Source organism: Musa acuminata, chromosome BXJ3-10 (assembly GCF_036884655.1).
Source record: "Musa acuminata AAA Group cultivar baxijiao chromosome BXJ3-10, Cavendish_Baxijiao_AAA, whole genome shotgun sequence".
Taxonomy (NCBI): Eukaryota; Viridiplantae; Streptophyta; class Magnoliopsida; order Zingiberales; family Musaceae; genus Musa; species Musa acuminata.
In genome coordinates this window covers 1,960,611-1,981,588 of record NC_088358.1, presented here as the reverse complement: position 1 = coordinate 1,981,588, position 20,978 = coordinate 1,960,611, and positions in this window count along the sequence as shown.

Here is a 20,978-nt window from a genome sequence, read left to right as displayed (position 1 = left end):
CCGTCCCATTGAACATGGGTGGATGTGTAATAGAATGGCCCTCTTGGTTTCTGGCGTAAGCCATCTCTCTTGGGTTTTAATCCGTTTGAGAGTTAACCCGGCTCTGATACCAATTGTTAGGATCAAGAGAACTAAGAGGGGGGGGGGGGGGGGGGGGGTGAATTAGTGCAGCGGAAATCTTTCAACGATAAAACACGTTCGAACGATAAAAACAATTTCGGTATGAAAGCCGATTCTAAGATTACTTTAACTTAAGATCAAGCAAGATGACGTTAAAATCAATCTATGAAGGCAGTTTGCAGTTATGATGAAAACCAGAATATAAGCGCAAACTGAAATACGACTTTCGTACGAAGAAGCTGATTTACGTCTAAATGCTGATTCGTAAATCACTTGATTAGGTGAGATGCAGTTTAAGCAAGGATATAAAGGTAATTTGTAGTTATGATTGAAATCAAAACGTAAACGCAAACTGAAATATGATGATCGTATGAAAAACTAGATTTACGTCTAAACGCTGATTCGGAAAGTGCAAAGCTTGAAACCCAATCGTATATGCGCAGAAAGCAGTAAGCTTTAGAGGAGGTTTGTAGTAAAGATAATATGCTCAAAATAAATGTAAACTGAAATTTAGAGTGGTTCGGTCAATTTTGACCTACTCCGCTTTTGGCTTCCTCCACCGACGAGGTCACCGACATCAACTATAGGCCTTCCTTCAATAGGCGAAGGCCAACCATCCTTTTACAGTTTTACTCCTTTTGACGGGCTTAGGAGACAACCCTTACAGAATTTTCTCTCCTCTCTTTACAACTCAGAACTTGGAAGAACAGAGGGAGAAGAACTTTTGGCCTTTACAACAATTTTGAGCTCTAAGAATCACAAAAAAAGATCAAGATTTTGGTGTAAGTTCATACCCTTTCAGTGCTGAATGGGTGGGGTATTTATAGGCCCCAACTCAGTTCAAATTTGGAGCTCAAAACTGTCAATTCCCGGAATTCCGGGATCAGGCGGTTGCACCTCCTGACTAGGGCAGTTACAGCGCTTGGCAGAGCTCGAAGACTGAGCCTCTGGGCGGTGCTACCTCCTGTCAGGGGTGGTTGGGCCTCCTGACAGAGCTCGAAAACCGAGCTCAGGCAGTTGCACCTCCTGACTGAGGCGGTTGCACCGCTTGGCAGAGCTCGAAGACCGAGCTCAAGCAGTGCCACCTCCTATCAGGGGAGGTTGCACCGCCCAGTCTCGCTCGGAGACTGAGCCCAGGCGGTGCCACCGCCTGGCTAGAGCGGTTGCACCTCCCAGTCTCGCTCGGAGACTGAGCCTAGGCGATGCAACCTCCTACCTTGGGCGGTTCAACCACCTGGCAGAAATCAGGGTCCGAATGGGTTGATCCATTCGGCCCAATTTGGGTTTTTCAGGGGCCCAATTGCCCCAAGATTAAGTTAATGGGATCACCTCCCATTTCCAACTTAATCATTATGCTAATTACTATTTTTCCTAAGACATTTACTGCAACTTGCTCCGGTGCGTCAATCACTTCTTCCGACGAGCTTCCGGCGAACTTCCGTTGATCATCCGATGAACCCTCGGTGATGCTCCTACGGACTTCCGGCAAACTCCTGGACTTGCGACGATTCACTTGGCGAGTTCCGACGAGCTTCTTTGGCAAGCTTATGGACTTCTCGGATTTGTTCCCGTAGAACCTCCGACGACTGTCCGAACTTCCGTCGAACTCTCGAAATCCTAACGTGATCATTGTCTTGACTCTGGCGCAACTCCTGCTGCATGTCTTACTTTCATCATAGTTAATCCTGTACACTTATCTCAACATATAGATTAGATAACAAATGACAATTGACTTCATCATCAAAATCTGAGATTCAACAGTTCAGTGTAGGACTTTTTGTTAGGTTTCAATCGAACCCTAAGATATCTCATTTTAAAGCGGTTAAAAGAATACTTAGATGTCTTAAAGGTACCACAAATCTAGGATTATGGTATCTTAAATCCGAGAATTTTGAGTTAATTACGCATATTGATGCAGATTTTACTGGGTGTAGATTACATAAAAAAAAGCACATCAGGATCATGTCAATTTTTAGGACATTCCCTTGTTTCCTGGTCATCTGAGAAATAAAACTCGGTTGCACTATCAACAACCGAAGCTGAGTATATTGCAGCTAGTGCATGTTGTGCATAAGTTGTGTGGATGAAAAACACCTTAGAAGATTATAAAGTCCATCTTAAAAACATTCCCATTAAATGTGATAACATAAGTGCAATATGTTTAACAAAGAATCTCATTCAGCACTCAAGAACAAAACATATTGATATTAGACATCACTTCATACGAGATTATGTCACTAATCATTATGTAATCATAGAGTTCATTGATACTAAGCATCAACTAGCTGATATTTTTATAAAACCTCTAAGCGAAGAATAATTTGATTTTATTAGAAAAGAATTGGGAATGTTAATGTGTCCAAATGCATAAACTTGTTAAAATCATTTTTCGGACTTTATCGATTGAATGATCAAATCACTTGATTGCCATTACATGCCTAAAATTACATGTTAGAAATTATGTGTTTTGGATACAAAAATTTTCATAACAATGAGCATGTTTTGTCTTCATGATTGTATTTGAAAATCTATAGTATAGTCTTGTCCGAATGCATGAAAGTGTTAATTTCATTTTCAAATTCTCTTAACTAGTGGTATCCTAACAATCGAATTTTCTCGATATATTATCCTTTTCCAAACTTAATAAGCATATGTTATATCGAGTTTGATTCTCATCATTGATTTTTGACATATGGAATCAACTAGCAAAAACATCTCTCATACACTTATCATGTGAAAAATATTTTTTTAGAAATGGATTTGATAAAATGATTCCTGCTTGTAAATTTCTTTTTGAAATATGGATGTCAGTGTTTTTACTTGCAAGGATTTGTTTCACATACATATCTTGATCCTTGTAAAAATTAAGTATGATTTAATCTCTCATCGATTTTAACTTCATTCAAAGTAAACTAAAAAATAGCTGGTATCACAAATAGCCTTCCTCCTTCATGCAAAAAGATTATAACAAATAAAAAGGAAGAAGTATTAAAAGCTATCTCCATGTCATGTTTTCCTTGAGATGTTTGCATAATTGGTATCCTATCACTCACTGTTGGAAAATGATATGAACCTAATTATGACATGAATAAATACCGCACTTATGCTTAAAATTTACTTATATCGTTCTCCTTTTTGTTGATGACAAAGGGGGAGAGATATATGAATTGATGCTATGAGTATTGATGCTATGATTATGCCATGCTTGCATCATAAAAAATATATGAATTGATGATAACTATGATTGCCATATTTGCATTATGCCATGTTTGTATCATGTTAAGATATCAAGAACTTGCATCGTAATTTTACATGTTGATATCTTACCATGTGATGAAATGCTACGATTGCTAAACACTTGAAATATTTGCTTTACATTAAGATATCAAAAGCTTAAATTGTAAATTTACATGTTGATATCTTATGTTGAACTGCTACCATCATTCATATTTGAAATGTAAAACATGAGAATGGATGTCAAGTCTTGACATCATTTTTAGTAAGATACATCATGATAGGAATCATGATGGGAGTAATTGATAAGGTTAAGAGTTCTTAACATATCAATAAGTCTATTAAATTCAAAGGCCTTGAATTCAAGAATGACTTATCTCAAGTATGACATATAGATAGGGGGAGTTAAGGTTAACTCTGTTATCAATTGATTATCATCATAAAAAAGGGGGAGATTGTTGAATCTCGGATTTTGATGATGAAGTCAATTATCATTTTTTATCTAATCTATATGTTGAGATAAATGTGCAGGATTAACTACGATGAAAGTAAGACATGTAGCAGGAGTTGCGCCGGAGTCAAGACTATGATCAAGTTGGGAGTTCGAGAGTTCGACGGAAGTCCAAACGGTCGTCGGAGGTTCTGCAGGAACAAATCCGAGAAGCCCAGGAGCTTGCCAAAAGAAGCTCATCGGAACTTGCCAAGTGGATCGTCGCAAGTCCAGGAGTTTGCCGGAAGTCCGTCGGAGCATCGTCGAAGGTTCGTCGGAAGTTCGCCGGAAGTTCGTCGGAAGAAGCGATTGACGCACCGGAGCAAGTTGTAGTAAATGTCTAAGAAATGTCGTAGTTAGCATATAGATTAAGTTAGGAATGGGAGGTGATCCCATTAACTTAATCTGGGGGCAATTGGGCCCTTGATAGACCCAAATTGAGCCGAATGGATCAACCCATTCGGACCAGAATTCCTGTTAGGCGGTGGCACCGCCAGGGTCGGCGGTGGCACCACCCAGGAGAGGGTCTCCCAGGAAAGCTAGGCAGTGCAACCGCCCTAGGCAAGCAATGGCACCACATGGGCTCAATCTCCGAGCGAGACTGGGCGGTGCAACTACCACTGACAAGCGATGGAACCGCCTCGATCTCCGAGCTCTGCCAAGCGATACAACCGCCCCAGTCAGGCGGTGGCACCGCTAGGGCTCAGTCTCCGAGCGAGACTGGGTGGTGCAACCACCCTTGTTAGGCGGTGGCATCGCCTAGAGGCTCAGTCTCCAAGCTGCCAAGCGGTTGTACCGCCCTAGTCAGGAGGTGGTACCGCTAGGACCCCAGAAATCCGAGAAAAGACATTTTTGAGCTCTAAATTCAAACTAGTTTGGGGCCTATATATACCCCACCCTTTCTTGCATGAAAGGGCACCGAAAATCCAATCTTATTATGTGATTTTTAGAGCTCAAAAGTGTTATAAAGGCTAGAAGTTCTCCTCCCTCATTTTCCAAGTTTTGATCTTTCAAGAGAGGCGAGAAAAGTTTGTAAGGGTCGTTTCCTAAGCCCATCAAAAGGAGTGAAACTATAAAAGGGTGGTTGGCCTTCGCTTATTGAAGGAAGGCCTCTAGTGGACGTCTGTGACCTCGTTGGTGGAGGAAGCCAAAAGTGGATGTAGGTTAAGATTGACCGAACCACTCTAAATCTCGGTTTGTATTTACTTTGAGCATCTTATCTTTACTGCAAACCTCCTCAATAGCTTACTGCCTTCTGCTCATTTACGAACGTGTTTCATAGTTAAGTATTTTCTGAATCGGCATTAAGACGAAAATTGGTTTTATCGTACGAACATCATATTTCAGTTTGCGCTTACATTCTGATTTCTATCTTAACAGCAAACTGCCTTCCTTACTTTACTTCAAATATGTTTCCATAAGCTTTCAAAGTTATTATCTACACGAAACGACTTTTACGTCGTAATCGAATTTAACATACGAAAGCAATTTTAAATCGTCGAAAGTTTTCCACTGCACTAATTCACCCCCCCCCCCCCCCCCCTAGTATTCTTGATCCTAACAGTCCGTTGTAAGATCGCCGGAAGCTCGCCGGAAGAAACCAAGACTTACAGACTTGTTTAGCTTAAGTATGTCTTAGATTTCATAGTTAGTACGTAAGTGGGTTTGAAATTGGGCCAACCCAATTATGGGCCAGTTGGGCCCATGTAAAGACTATGTTGGGCCCAATGAGAGGCCCAAATAGTGTCCTAAGAGTTGGCACCATTGTGGCATAGTTTCCGAGATTGTGTCAAGAGGTGGTACCGCTGGTCTAAGCAGTGGTACTACCCAAACACAACCTCTAAGAGGCTACAGGCGGTGGTACCACTAGTTTGGGTGGTAGTGTTAGGATCGGAGCAGCACTAAGAGAGGGGGGGTGAATTAGTGCAGCGGATTAAAACTTCGGTTTCGACAAATCTTTCGTACGATAAGAATGGAACTTGAAAAGCTAAACTTGAAAGCGTATTCTTAAAGTTGTGCAGCAAAGGTAATAAGGAACTAAAGCATGTAAGAAGGTTTGTAGTAATGTAAATAGCAATAATGAAATGCAAACTAGAGATTACGTCGATTTTAGAGTGGTTCGGTCAAATGACCTACATCCACTTGCGAGAACCCTCTTCGATGAGGCTCCCACCTTCCACTAGCAAATCTCTTGAAATGGAAGGGCAAATACCCCTCTTACAACCTTTTACAAGCAGTTCAACCTCTTACAAATTTTCAGCAAGAAAGAATGAGGAGAACTCTAGCAAATTGAAAACAAGAAAGGCAAAGACTCTTCTAAGACTTTTCTCTCAATCACTTGCTGCACAAAAATTGTTTTCTTAGCTGAGACTTGAGGGGTATTTATAGGCCTCAAGAGGATTCAAATTTGGGCTCCAAAAATTTGAATTCTCTTATGTTCCCGATGCTGGCGGTGCCACCGCCCAGCTAAGCGGTGCCACTGCCCAGCGCTCGGGTGCTGGACGGTGCAACCGCCAGGCCCAAGTGGTGTCACCGCCCAGCTCTCGGGTGCTGGGCGGTGCCACCACCTAGGCCAAATCAGCTCACTGGTTGGGCTCCAAACTTGGCCCAAACTAGTGCGAACTCGGGCCCAATTGGCCCCTACTTGGGTTATAGGATTAACACCTAATCCTAACCCTAATTAACATGCTAACTACGAATTTAAAGACATTTTCTAAGCTATTACAAAGTCCATAAGTCAAGACTTCTTCCGGCGAGCTTCCGGCGAACTTCTGACGGTCTTCCGATAAACTCTCGAAAACCATTCTGCGGACTCCCGGCAAGCTCCTAGACTTCACGATTTGATCTTGGCGAGTTCCAACGAGCTTCTTCGGCAAGCTCCAATCTTTCTCGGTGAGCTCCGCGAACTTCCAACGAACCTTCCGGCGAGCTTCCGAAAAACCCTTCGGCAAGCTCCCTACTCATTCTCGGCTAGTTCCGGCAACATTCCCGATGAACCTTCGGACTTCCGTCGAACTCTCGAACTCCCAACGAATCCTTCGCGCTTGACTCCGACACTTTGTTTTGCTTTATGTCTTCGTCGTTATCGTAGTTAATCCTGCACACACAAGCTAAAACTCTACTCCGATCTAGACAATTATTACAACGCGAATTGACATTCTGTTGCCCGGCACGTCATTGGTTGGCGCTTCGTCCGATTCTTCGGTGCATCGTCCTCTCTTGCAGCTTGTTGCCCAATCGGCGGTTGACCTCCGCAACCCCGATATCCTTGGCGCAATTTCGCTCTCCTTGGCTCGATGCCCGACGTTCGAAGCATTCAGCCATCCAATATCCTGACGTGATCTCTTCCGGCACAACGTCAATTCCTCCTGCGTCAACTGTCTAAACCTGATCGAGTAGACCTGTATCGCTCAAAATGCAGTTTAAATCATAAACACATATCAAGTGGTTTCATCATCAAAATACGAGATTCAACAATCTCCCCCTTTTTGATGATGACGACCACTTGATGACGGAGTTAACCTTAACTCCGGGAGTTTAAACAAACTCCCCCTATCAATATGCCATATTGATAGAACCTTGAATTCAAACTGAATTCAAGTTATTGCAATATTCATCATGAATACTTGCAACACATCATCATGAACATATGCATAAACTTATGCATATCATGTCATCAACATACTTCTCCCCCTTTGTCATCAACAAAAAGGAGAAGTACAACTATTCTTTGTGTTTTTAATATAAGTTCAACTCATTGCATGAAAAACATAATATCAAGTTTTATCATCATGCAGATTTGAAGCTAGAAAATTTAGCAAGTATTGCATCATGCTTAGGACATTCAAGCTATCAAGTTTTAGATATGCAAGTTTTATAGCATACAAGATAGCACTTTTGGTAATGTTCAAGATAGCAAGTTCTACATCATGCAAGCTAGCAAAATGTTTGAAAAAGTGATCAAGTTTTGCAACATACAAGCTAGCAAAAATGTCAAACTAGCAAGAGATAATGTTTTACATGAGGCAAGCAAACAATTTGGCAAATGTTACATTTGCATCTTCTCTTTTGAGAAGTGCAATTTTTGCTTTCATCTTGAATTGTGCAAGCTAGTTAGTTTGCCTCTTTTCATGATGTCCATGCTAGAAATTCTTGCTCCCCTTTGTCATTGTCAAAAAGAAGGGAAGACCTTTATATCAATTTTCATATTATGACAAAGGTAAGTATCATTCTTATTTGTGCATCATTATATATTCAAATTAAAACATACACAATTTCAATAACCTTATTTTTCATGCACGATACCGAAAAATAAATCAATCATCATTAATAAGCATATCATACATGATACTCAAACATTAAAATTTTCAAGCATTTATCAACATGTTGATCATGATACCAAACATTCATCATTTAAAGCATTCATGATACACATCATATGCAATACATCACATAAAAAGCATAAGTGTTGCATGCATCATTTTAGCAACAATTCGTAGCATTTCATCATATGACAAGATATCAGCAAGTAAAATTACAATGCTAGTTCTTGATATCTTAATATGATGCAAACATGGCATATGGCAATCATAGCATTTCGATTATCAATTTTCCATATATTTCGATGCAAGCTTCTTTTGATATCTCAACATAATTCAAATTTAAATATGGCACTTAATTCATATATTTATCATTCAAATATGGCACTCATAGTATCAATTCATATATTTCTCCCCCTTTGTCATTACCGAAAAGAAGGGAGAAATCGATGGCCAAAAGATTTTAATCATTATACAAGCCAACTTACAAAATCATGTCATGATATCAAGAAAATTCAAGAAGGACATGATTCATTCAATAAATCCTTTTAATAGAGCAAAAAGATTATACAACCAAGGATCATGATTAAAATATATCAATATCATAGATCAAGTCATGATTCGTGATTCATCATAAAGCAAATTAATTTTCAATCATCTCATAAGGCTTTTAAGGAATTTTTGAAACATAGGAGAATGATTAATTTAAGCATGCAATATTTCAATTAAATTCAAGTCATGAATACCAATACTTTCATATTGTGAGTATCAATTCATGAATACCAAAAGATATTATTTGTGATTCCAATTTTACAAGATCAAGATTATGATTTAAATAAAACTTATTCAAATCAAATCGGTAACTTGAAACTCATAATCAAGTCATCAAAATCAATTTCGAGATTCACAAAATATCATGAAATCATTAATCTTGATCCGATGGGAAAAGCATTTTTGAAGTGATTCTTTTTCATCTAAGTATACCTTAGTCATTATATGCCAAATCAAGATAAGCATGAAAGTTCAAGACATAAAGGCAAAATCTTATAAAACAGCTAATCAAGCAAGATTTTAAACATCTATTTTCAAGCTAGAGTAAGTCAAGGATTCAATTATCTTATGTCATGAATTCCAATAGGCATATCAAATTATCAACATCACATTAAAAAGATATTTCAAAAAGACATATCGATAAGTGATTCATTTGCATCATTTTATTTTTGGAAGATTCTCCTCTTTCGTAAATAAATCTAGGAGAACAAAATGAATTAAGGGAGATATAATATGATTGAAGCATTGAACATGATTCATATTTAAAATGTGTCTCATGTCATAAGTATGAATCAAGCATTTGTGAAATCCGAAATCATCCTCAAAATCACATTCAATAAATTCATACATGACAAGCATAGATTTATTAAAAAATCGATAAGATAGAGGATCGTATTTCATTTTTATAAATTTCTATTCATGTGATTTGCTTCTTATAAGCATTCCTTTACCTTTAATAAAACAAGTGTCAATATTTAAGACGGAAAGGTAAATTTCATAGAACAAATCATCAAGTATGATTCTATGATAACATCCTTTTAATATCTTGATATTCATCATCAAGTATGATTTCAAAAAAATATGTTTAAGAGAAATCATTAAGACCAAATACATGATACACTCATTTATTTTTAAAATATTCATCATGTTTATTTTCATGAGATTCACAAGATTGGTAAACTAAATTCATTAATCTCAATAGGATATAAAATTTATTTCCATTTCATATAATTGATTTCATGTGAGGGTGTTCAAATCTTTTTGTGAAAACATGTATCATCATTTAAAATCAAAACAAAAGTTTCGTCATAAAACCGTCAAGACCGAATACATCAAAAATAAAACATCATGATATCACATCTATCATCAAAAGACTATCAAGAAATTCATACATAGATGTACATACACTTTGTCATCTTAATATGTCATGAGAATGTCATCTTAATTCATCATAAAAATGATTAAACCAAAAACATGTTAATCCAAAATGAGAGTATCAAATCAATATTCACTTCAAAAACTCATGCATGACATAAAATCATCAAAATACACATGTATGAATTAATCCTAAGCATTATATATAACTATCATCCATAATGTTGCATACATCATTCAACATTTCAAAACATAACATGTATGAAACCTTAGCAATATACTTTTCATGATCAAATTTTTAATTTTTTCAAAGATGCTAAAAAGAAAAACATGATATAATTTTTGAAAAACAATTTTTTTTTTATTTCCTATTCCCACTATCTAAATTAAGAACTCATTAAAAACTTTAAGTAATTTCAAAATAATTCAAGAGAGTTGAGTTACTTACCTTGTAGTTGAAGCTCGTCAAAGCCCTCGTCGTTTCAGCTTTGGAAGTTCTTGATTCATCCTTGGTTGCCTTCCTCTTCTTTGGCCTCTTCCTCCGTTCAAGTTCATTGTTTATTTTAGATTTTTGTTTAATGAACTTATTAAGAGTTAGTGTTCGAAGTTCAAGTTCATCATTGTCCTCATCACTTGAGTCATCGCTCAAGTGGTATTTATTTGTCCGGAGTTCCAAATTCTTCCTGTTCTTTGGAAGGTGGTCCAAGTGTTCATTGTGTTCATCATGTGCATTGCGCACTATTTCATATATCATCAATGAGCCGATAAGTTCTTCAAGTGGAAAAATATTTAAATATTTTGTTTCTTGTATTGCCGTTACTTTTGATTCCCAAGCTTTAGAAAGTGATCGTAAAACTTTACTAACAAGTTCAAAATTCGAGAAACATTTGCCAAGAGCTTGTAAACCATTGACGACATCCGTAAAACGGGTGTACATGTCAACAATGCTTTCGCTTGGCTTCATTTGAAAAAGATCGAAATCATGTATTGAAATGTTAACTTTCGAGTATTTGACTCTACTAGTTCCCTCGTGCGTGATTTCAAGTGTTCGCCAAATATCAAAAGCCGTTTCGCACGTTGAAATCCGATTGAACTCATTTTTGTCCAAAGCACAAAACAAGGCATTAATAGCCTTTGCGTTTAAGGCAAAAACCTTCTTCTCCGATTCATTCCATTCGTTCATCGGAAGAGAAGATTTTTGAAATCCGTTTTCGACAATAGTCCAAAGCTCGAAATCCATAGAAATGAGGAAGATCCTCATACGGGTCTTCCAATACGTGTAATCCGACCCATTAAACATAGGTGGACGTGTGATAGAGTGTCCCTCTTGCATGCCAGAGTAAGCCATCTCTCTTGGGTATTAAACCAAATATGAGAGTGAGCCTAGCTCTGATACTAATTGTTAGGATCGGAGCGGCACTAAGAGGGGGTGGGGTGAATTAGTGCAGCGGATTAAAACTTCGGTTTCGACAAATCTTTCGTACGATAAGAATGGAACTTGAAAAGCTAAACTTGAAAGCGTATTCTTAAAGTTGTGCAGCAAAGGTAATAAGGAACTAAAGCATGTAAGAAGGTTTGCAGTAATGTAAATAGCAATAATGAAATGCAAACTAGAGATTACGTCGATTTTAGAGTGGTTCGGTCAAATGACCTACATCCACTTGCGAGGCCCCTCTTCGATGAGGCTCCCACCTTCCACTAGCAAATCTCTTGAAATGGAAGGGCAAATACCCCTCTTACAACCTTTTACAAGCAGTTCAACCTCTTACAAATTTTCAGCAAGAAAGAATGAGGAGAACTCTAGCAAATTGAAAACAAGAAAGGCAAAGACTCTTCTAAGACTTTTCTCTCAATCACTTGCTGCACAAAAGTTGTTTTCTCAGCTGAGACTTGAGGGGTATTTATAGGCCTCAAGAGGATTCAAATTTGGGCTCCAAAAATTTGAATTCTCTTATGTTCCCAATGCTGGCGGTGCCACCGCCCAGCCAAGCGGTGCCACCGCCCAGCGCTCGGGTGCTGGACGGTGCAACCGCCCAGCCCAGGAGGTGTCACCGCCCAGCTCTCGGGTGCTGGGCGGTGCCACCGCCTAGCCTAGGCGGTGCCACCGCCTAGGCCAAATCAGCTCACTGGTTGGGCTCCAAACTTGGCTCAAACTAGTCCGAACTCGGGCCCAATTGGCCCCTACTTGGGTTATAGGATTAACACCTAATCCTAACCCTAATTAATGTGCTAACTACGAATTTAAAGACATTTTCTAAGCTATTACAAAGTCCGTAAGTCAAGACTTCTTCCGGCGAGCTTCCGGCGAACTTCCGACGGTCTTCCGATAAACTCTCGAAAACCATTCTGCGGACTCCCGGCAAGCTCCTAGACTTCACGATTTGATCTTGGCGAGTTCCAATGAGCTTCTTCGGCAAGCTCCAATCTTTCTCGGTGAGATCCATGAACTTCCAACGAACCTTCCGGCGAGCTTCCGAAAAACCCTTCGGCAAGCTCCCTACTCATTCTCGGCTAGTTCCGGCAACATTCCCGATGAACCTTCGGACTTCCGTCGAACTCTCGAACTCCCAACGAATCCTTCGCGCTTGACTCCGACACTTTGTTTTGCTTTATGTCTTCGTCGTTATCGTAGTTAATCTTGCACACACAAGCCAAACTCTGCTCCGATCTAGACAATTATTACAACGCGAATTGACATTCTGTTGCCCGGCACGTCATTGGTTGGCGCTTCGTCCGATTCTTCGGTGCATCGTCCTCTCTTGCAGCTTGTTGCCCAATCGACGATTGACCTCCGCAACCCCGATATCCTTGGCGCAATTTCGCTCTCCTTGGTCCGATGCCTGACGTTCGAAGCATTCAGCCATCCAATATCCTGACGTGATCTCTTCCGGCACAACGTCAATTCCTCCTGCGTCAACTGTCTAAACCTGATCGAGTAGACCTGCATCGCTCAAAATGCAGTTTAAATCATAAACACATATCAAGTGGTTTCATCATCAAAATACGAGATTCAACAGGTGGTACTATTGAATCTCGGATTTTGATGATAAAATCAATTGATGGGTTAATTGGTCTAATCCATATTATTGAGTTAAGTGTGCAGGAGTAACTACGATAACCAGAAAACACAAAGCAAGAATACCGGAGTCAAGTTCGATGGATGTTTAAGAGTCCGAAGAATAGTCGGAGATGCTGCCGGAACCAACCGAGAAGAAATCGGGAACCTATCGGAATTTTCGGAAGTTCGCCGAAGAGATCGTTGGAGGTTCACGGAGATCACCGAGAAGGCTCGGCTACTCGTTAAAGTCATCACAAGTTCGGGAGCTTGTTGGGAGTCTGTCGGAAGAAGTTCGTCGGAAAGCTCGCCGGAACAAGACTCGACGTTCGCGGTTGAAAACTTGCTTAGGATATGTTTTGTTATGTAGTTCACTTGTAATTAGGATTAGGATTAAGAGATAATCCTATATCCTGGTTAGGGGTCAACTGGGCCCAAAATTAGACTTGGTTTGGGCTAAATTTGAAGCCCAATAAGTGAACCGAATGGTCTAGCGGTGGCACCGCCAGACTGGGCGGTTGCACCGCCCAGCACCCGAGAGCTAGGCGGTGGCACCGCCTTGGCTGGGCGGTGGCACCGCCCAGCACTGTCATGTCTGACAGTGACAGGCGGTGGCACCGCCACTGACAGGCGGTGGCACCGCCAGCATCGGGAACCCAAAGAGAATTCAAATTTGGAGCCCAAATTTGAATCCTCTTGAGGCCTATAAATACCCCTCAAATCTCAGCTGAGATTATAACTTTTTGAGCAACAAGTGATTGAGAGAAAAGTCTTAGAAGAGTCTTTGCTAGTCTTGTTTTCAATTTGCTAGTGTTCACCTCCTTCTTTCTTGTTGAAAATCTGTAAGAGAGTGAACCGCTTGTAAAAGTTGTAAGAGGGGTATTTACCATTCCCTTTCAAGAGATTTCCTAGTGGAAGGTGGGAGCCTCATCGAAGAGGGGCCTCGCAAGTGGATGTAGGTCATTTGACCAAACCATTGTAAAATCGGCGTGATCTCTGGTTTTCATTTACTTATTGTCATTTATATTACTGCAAATCATTTGCACTTTAATGCTATACTGCTTTGTCTCCGTCTTACTTATCTCTTCAAGTTAAAACACAATTGAAACGGTTTTAAACGAAAACGTTGCTTTTATCGTACAAAGTTTCCGAAAAGTGTTTAAATAGTGTAAAGTTTATCGCACTTCATTGCTGCCCTAATTCACCCCCCCCCTCTTAGTGCCGCTCCGATCCTACCAATTGGTATCAGAGCGAGGTTCACTCTCATATTTGGTTTAATACCCAAGAGAGATGGCTTACTCCGACATGCTTGAGGGACACTCTATCACACGTCCACCTATGTTTAATTGGTCGGATTACACGTATTGGAAGACCCATATGAGAATCTTCCTCATTTCTATGGATTTCGAGCTTTGGACTATTGTCGAAAACAGATTTCAAAAATCTTCTCTTCCGATGAGCGAATGGAATGAATCGGAGAAGAAGGTTTTTGCTTTAAACGCAAAGGCTATGAATGCCTTGTTTTGTGCACTAGATAAAAATGAGTTTAATCGTGTTTCAATTTGTGATTCGGCTTTTGATATTTGGAGAACTCTTGAGGTCACTCATGAAGGCACTAGCCGAGTGAAAGAGTCCAAAATCAACATCCTTGTGCACTCTTATGAACTTTTCCGAATGAAGCCAAGTGAGTCAATCGGAGATATGTACACCCGTTTCACGGATGTCATCAATGGACTCAAATCTCTTGGTAAAGGTTTTCTAACTTTGAACTAGTAAACAAAATCTTAAGATCTCTTCCTAAAAGTTGGGATCCAAAAGTTACGGCCATTCAAGAGGCCAAGGACCTCAAAACATTCCCTCTTGAAGAACTTATTGGGTCTCTAATGACCTACGAAATGATATGTCAAGCTCATGATGAGCTCGAGAACCCCCTTCCAAAGAACAGGAAGGATATGGCACTTACATCACAAGAAGATCACTTGAAAGGAACATCAAGTGATGAGGACAGTGAATGACATTGCACTTTTGACTCAAAAATTTAAAAAATATTTAAGAAAAAATAAATTTAAAAATAATACAAAAAATAAAGTTGAACAAAAGAAGGACCAAGTGATTTGCTATGAGTGTAAAAAACCGGGACACTATAAGAACGATTGTCCTCAAGCCAAAAAGAGAACATCAAAGAAGAAGGCGCTCAAGGCAACGTGGGATGATTCAAGCGCGTCCGAAGAAGAGTCCAACACCGAGCAAGTTGCTCATTACGCGCTAATGGCTTTAGGAGAAGAGGTATGCGATTTATTTAATGAAGATTTATCTTTTGAAGAACTCTCTATCGCTTTTCATGAATTATTTGATGAATGTAGAACTATTAGCAAGAAGTTAAGTATCTTAAAGAAAGAGCATGCTTTGCTACAATATAAGTTTGATAGTCTTCAAACTCCTTCATGCTCTAAGTGTGAGCATTTAGAAGCAATAAAAAATAAAAATTTGCTTCTTAAAGAAACCTTAAACAAGTTTAAGGTTGGTAGCAAAGGATTAGATATAATCCTTGCATACAAGGGTCACGTCGCAAATAGAAATGGAATTGGATTTGTAAAAGGATTACATCAAAATCCTACCACTTTCATAAAAGGACCTACATTATATGTTTCCTCTTATATGAAATGCAACTTTTGTTGCAAATCCGGACATATTGCCTACAAATGTCTATTTAGGAAAATTAGTTCACAAAAATTAATATGGGTTCCTAAAGGAATTATAAAGGATTCAATAATAAATAACAAAGTTAGTGGATCAATTTTTGAGGCACCCAAAATCAAATGGGTACCTAAAAGTCATCCTCTTTTGTAGACAAACCCACAAGCTAGGAGCAAGAGATGGTATCTCGATAGTGGATGCTCAAGACATATGACTGGAGATCCATCTCATTTCTCTATGCTCACTAGCAAAGAAGAAGGGTACGTCATCTTCGGAGACAACAACAAAGGCAAAATCATTGGCAAGGGAACTATTGGTAACAAATTTAGTTTTTCCATTGATGATGTTTTACTAGTTGATGGATTGAAATATAATCTCTTGAGTATTAGTCAACTATGCAATAAAGGTTATATCGTTAGATTCGAATCAAATATGTGTATTATCAAAAAACCAAACAATAACTTAGACTATGATTGCATTAAAACAAAATAATGTCTACACCATCAACCTTGATGAACTAAGTAATGAAATGTGCTTCTCCGCTCTAAATGATGATGCTTGGCTTTGGCATAGGAGATTAGGCCATGCAAGCATGAAACTAATATCTAAGATCTCATCTAGAGAATTAGTACAAGGGATTACAAATATGAAGTTTACTAAGGACAAAGTATGTGATGCATGTCAACTAGGTAAACAAATAAAAACTAGTTTCAAATCAAAAAATCAAATTAGCACCAATAGACTACTACAATTGATCCATTTGGACTTATTCGGACCAATTGACACAACAAGTCTAGGAGGAAGCAAATATGTGTTTGTAATTGTGGATGACTATACTAGGTACACTTGAACCTATTTCTTAGTCCACAAAAGTGATTGTTTCAAGTGCTTCTTAAAATTTTGTAAACTCACTCAAAACGAAAAGGGCTTCATGATTTCATCAATTCGGAGTGATCACGGTGGCGAATTTCAAAACCGTGATTTCCAAAATCTTTGTGAAGTTAATGGATACAATCACAACTTCTCTACTCCAAGAAATCCCCAACAAAATGGAGTAGTTGAAAGAAAAAATAGAAACCTATAAGAAATGGCAAGAACTATGTTAAATGAACATAGTTTATCTAAGTATTTTTGGGCCGAAGCCGTAAATACGGCTTGCTACATCATGAATAGGGTCCTAATAAGACCATCCCTATCAAAAACTCCCTATGAATTATGGAATAACAAAAAACCAAATATTTCCTATTTTAAAGTTTTCAGTTGTAAATGCTTTATTTTGAATGAAAAGGATGTCTTAGGAAAATTTGATGCTAAATCCGATGAAGGCATCTTTCTTGGTTACTCTTCCGTTTCTAAGGCTTTTCGGGTTTTTAACAAAAGAACCTTAGTAATAGAAGAGTCTATTCATGTAGTTTTTAATGAAATTTTTAATTTAAAGAAAAATGATTTTGATGATGATCTTGGTTTTGATAATTTGAATTTAAATGAACCCCCTCCTCAAAATAGCAACTTGGATGCACCTTCTTCCGAAATTTCCTTACCCAAGGAATGGAAGTACATAGATGCTCATCCAAAGGAGCTAATTATAGGAGATACATCAAAAGGGGTTCAAACTCGTTCCTCTTTCAAGAATTTTTGTGTTAACACCGCCTTCCTTTCTCAAATCGAACCTAAATGCATTGACGAAGCCATAAAAGATGATTTTTGGGTTATTGCAATGCAAGAGGAATTGAATCAATTTGAGAGGAATAAGGTATGGAAGCTTGTTCCTAGACCTAGTGACCATTTAGTCATTGGTACTAAATGGGTCTTTAGAAACAAGCAAGACGAAAATGGTATCGTGGTTAGAAACAAGGCTAGATTAGTGGCCAAAGGTTTCAACCAAGAAGAAGGTATCGATTACGAAGAAACCTTCGCTCCCGTGGCTCGATTAGAAGCCATAAGGATGCTCCTTGCCTATGCTAGTAGTAATAATTTTAAACTATTTCAAATGGATGTCAAAAGTGCTTTCTTGAATGGTTTTATTTCCGAAGAAGTATATGTCGAACAACCTCCCGGATTTGAAAATTCTCTTCTTCCTAGCCATGTATTCAAATTGACTAAGGCTCTCTATGGCTTGAAACAAGCTCCTAGAGCTTGGTATGAAAGGCTTAGTTCCTTTCTTATTTTAAATAATTTTAACAAAGGCAAGGTTGATACTACATTGTTTATCAAATATTTTGAAAATAATTTTCTTATTGTGCAAATTTATGTTGACGATATTATTTTTGGCTCTTCGGATGAATCACTATGTGAATCATTTGCCAAATGTATGAGTCATGAATTTGAAATGAGTTTAATGGGTGAATTAACTTTCTTTTTAGGATTACAAATCAAACAACTCAGTGATGGTATATTTCTTAACCAATCTAAATATACATTAGAATTGTTAAAACGATTTAACATGGATAATTCAAAAGCAATAAACACCCATATGAGTACTGCGACTAAGTTAGATATGGATGAAAATAGTGAAAATTTCGATCAAAAAACATATAGGGGAATGATAGGTAGTCTACTCTACCTCACCGCGACTAGACCGGATATTATGTTTAGTGTAGAACTTTACGCTAGGTTTCAATCAAATCCTAAATTATCTCATCTTAAAAGTGTTAAAAGAATATTTAGGTATCTTAAAGGAACTCCAAATCTAGGACTGTGGTATCCAAAATCTAAAAAATTTGATTTAATAGCTTATGTAGATGCTGATTTTGGCGGATGCAGGATAGATAGAAAAAATACATCTGGAACATGCCAATTTTTAGGACATGCACTTGTTTCTTGGACTTCTAAGAAACAAAATTCAGTTGCACTATCTACGGCGGAAGCCGAATACATTGCTGCAAGTGCATGCTGTGCACAAGTTGTTTGGATGAAAAATACATTAGAAGACTATGGAATTCACTTTAAAAACATTCCCATAAAATGTGATAATACTAGTGTCATATGTCTTACTAAAAATCCAATTCAACACTCTAGAACTAAGCACATCGACATTAGGCATCATTTCATACGCGATCATGTCCTTAACAATGATGTTGTTCTAGAATTCATTGACACAAAGCATCAATTAGCAGATATATTTACAAAAGCTTTGAACGAAGACCAATTTGAATTCATTAGAAGGGAATTAGGTATGTTAAATTGTCCCTAAAAATAAACTTGTTTGAATGGATTTTCCGTAAAGTTTTTCATCCTCTCTCTGTTCCTCGATGAATCTGATCCTTCTCTTTCGATTCTAAATGACATATTAAATTATCTTATCCTATCTTGAGTCAAACACCGCTCCCATCTGATCAAGATTAATGATTTTATGATATTTTGAATCTCGAAATTGATTTTGATGGCTTGATTATGAGTTTCAAGTTGACGAATTGAATTTGAATGGATTTGTATTCGAATTATGATATTGACTTATTGGAGTTACTACTTGAAACTTTTTTTTCTTATCCCAATCTCTTCTTTGTACATCTACAATTTTTGTTATTTATAGAAAGAAGAGATTTGATAATATGGATGAATGCTGAATTTTCCTTTAAGATGAACTCTGCGTAAATATTTTAGCATACTTAATTTTGAATGATAAAATCTTTGTATGATCAATGATAATATAGATGAGTAATATATGATCAATGATAAAATCTTTGTATGATCAATGATAATATAGATGAATGATGTATGATCAATGATAAAATCTTTGTATGACAAATTATGTGCTTCAAGTCTCATTCCCTTTTTGTTGATGACAAAGGGGGAGAAAAGTGATGACTTGTATCATTTTAATAGCATGACTTATATGAATTGCAAAAGCTTGAGTGATATGAATGTCTTATATGCCTTGCAAAATCCTTGAGAATATCGCAAGATCGATTGATCATATTGAAAGCATGCCTTACATTTATATCATGAAATTCATGTTGAAAATCTTTATCTCCTGCCATAGTAAAAATTGTCTCTTATCATTCGACTTGAAAATGATTTTTATCGAAGTTTTGTATTCACTATTGCTTAATGAGAATAATGATAAGTTCTACGGTTAGAACTTATCGGTTTATGCTTGAATTCAATGGATGAAATTCAAGTGTTTTTATCTTCTCATAATATGGCATATAGATAGGGGGAGTTATGTTTAACTCCATCATCAATTGATGGGTTAATTGATCTAATCCATATTATTGAGTTAAGTGTGCAGGAGTAACTACGATAACCAGAAAACACAAAGCAAGAATACCGGAGTCAAGTTCGATGGACGTTTAAGAGTCCGAAGAATCGTCGGAGATGCTGCCGGAACCAACTGAGAAGAAATCGGGAACCTGTCGGAATTTTCGGAAGTTCGCCGAAGAGATCGTCGGAGGTTCACGGAGATCACCGAGAAGGCTCGGCTACTCGTTAAAGTCATCACAAGTTCGGGAGCTTGCTGGGAGTCCGTCGGAAGAAGTTCGTCGGAAAGCTCGCCGGAACAAGACTCGACGTTCGCGGTTGAAAACTTGCTTAGGATGTGTTTTGTTATGTAGTTCACTTGTAATTAGGATTAGGATTAAGAGATAATCCTATATCCTGGTTAGGGGCCAACTGGGCCCAAAATTAGACTTGGTTTGAGCTAAATTTGAAGCTTAATAAGTGAACCGAAAGGTCTGGCGGTGGCACCGCCAGACTGGGCGGTTGCACCGCCCAGCACCCGAGAGCTGGGCGGTGGCACTGCCTCGGCTAGGCGGTGGCACCGCCCAGTACTGTCAATGTTTGACAGTGACAGGCGGTGGCACCGCCAACATCGGGAACCCAAAGAGAATTCAAATTTGGAGCCCAAATTTGAATCCTCTTGAGGCCTATAAATACCCCTCAAATCTCAGCTTAGATTACAACTTTTTGAGCAACAAGTGATTGAGAGAAAAGTCTTAAAAGAGTCTTTTCTAGTCTTGTTTTCAATTTGCTAGTGTTCACCTCCTTCTTTCTTGCTGAAAATCTGTAAGAGAGTGAACCACTTGTAAAAGTTGTAAGAGGGGTATTTACCCTTCCCTTTCAAGAGATTTGCTAGTGGAAGGTGGGAGCCTCATCGAAGAGGGGCCTCGCAAGTGGATGTAGGTCATTTGACCGAACC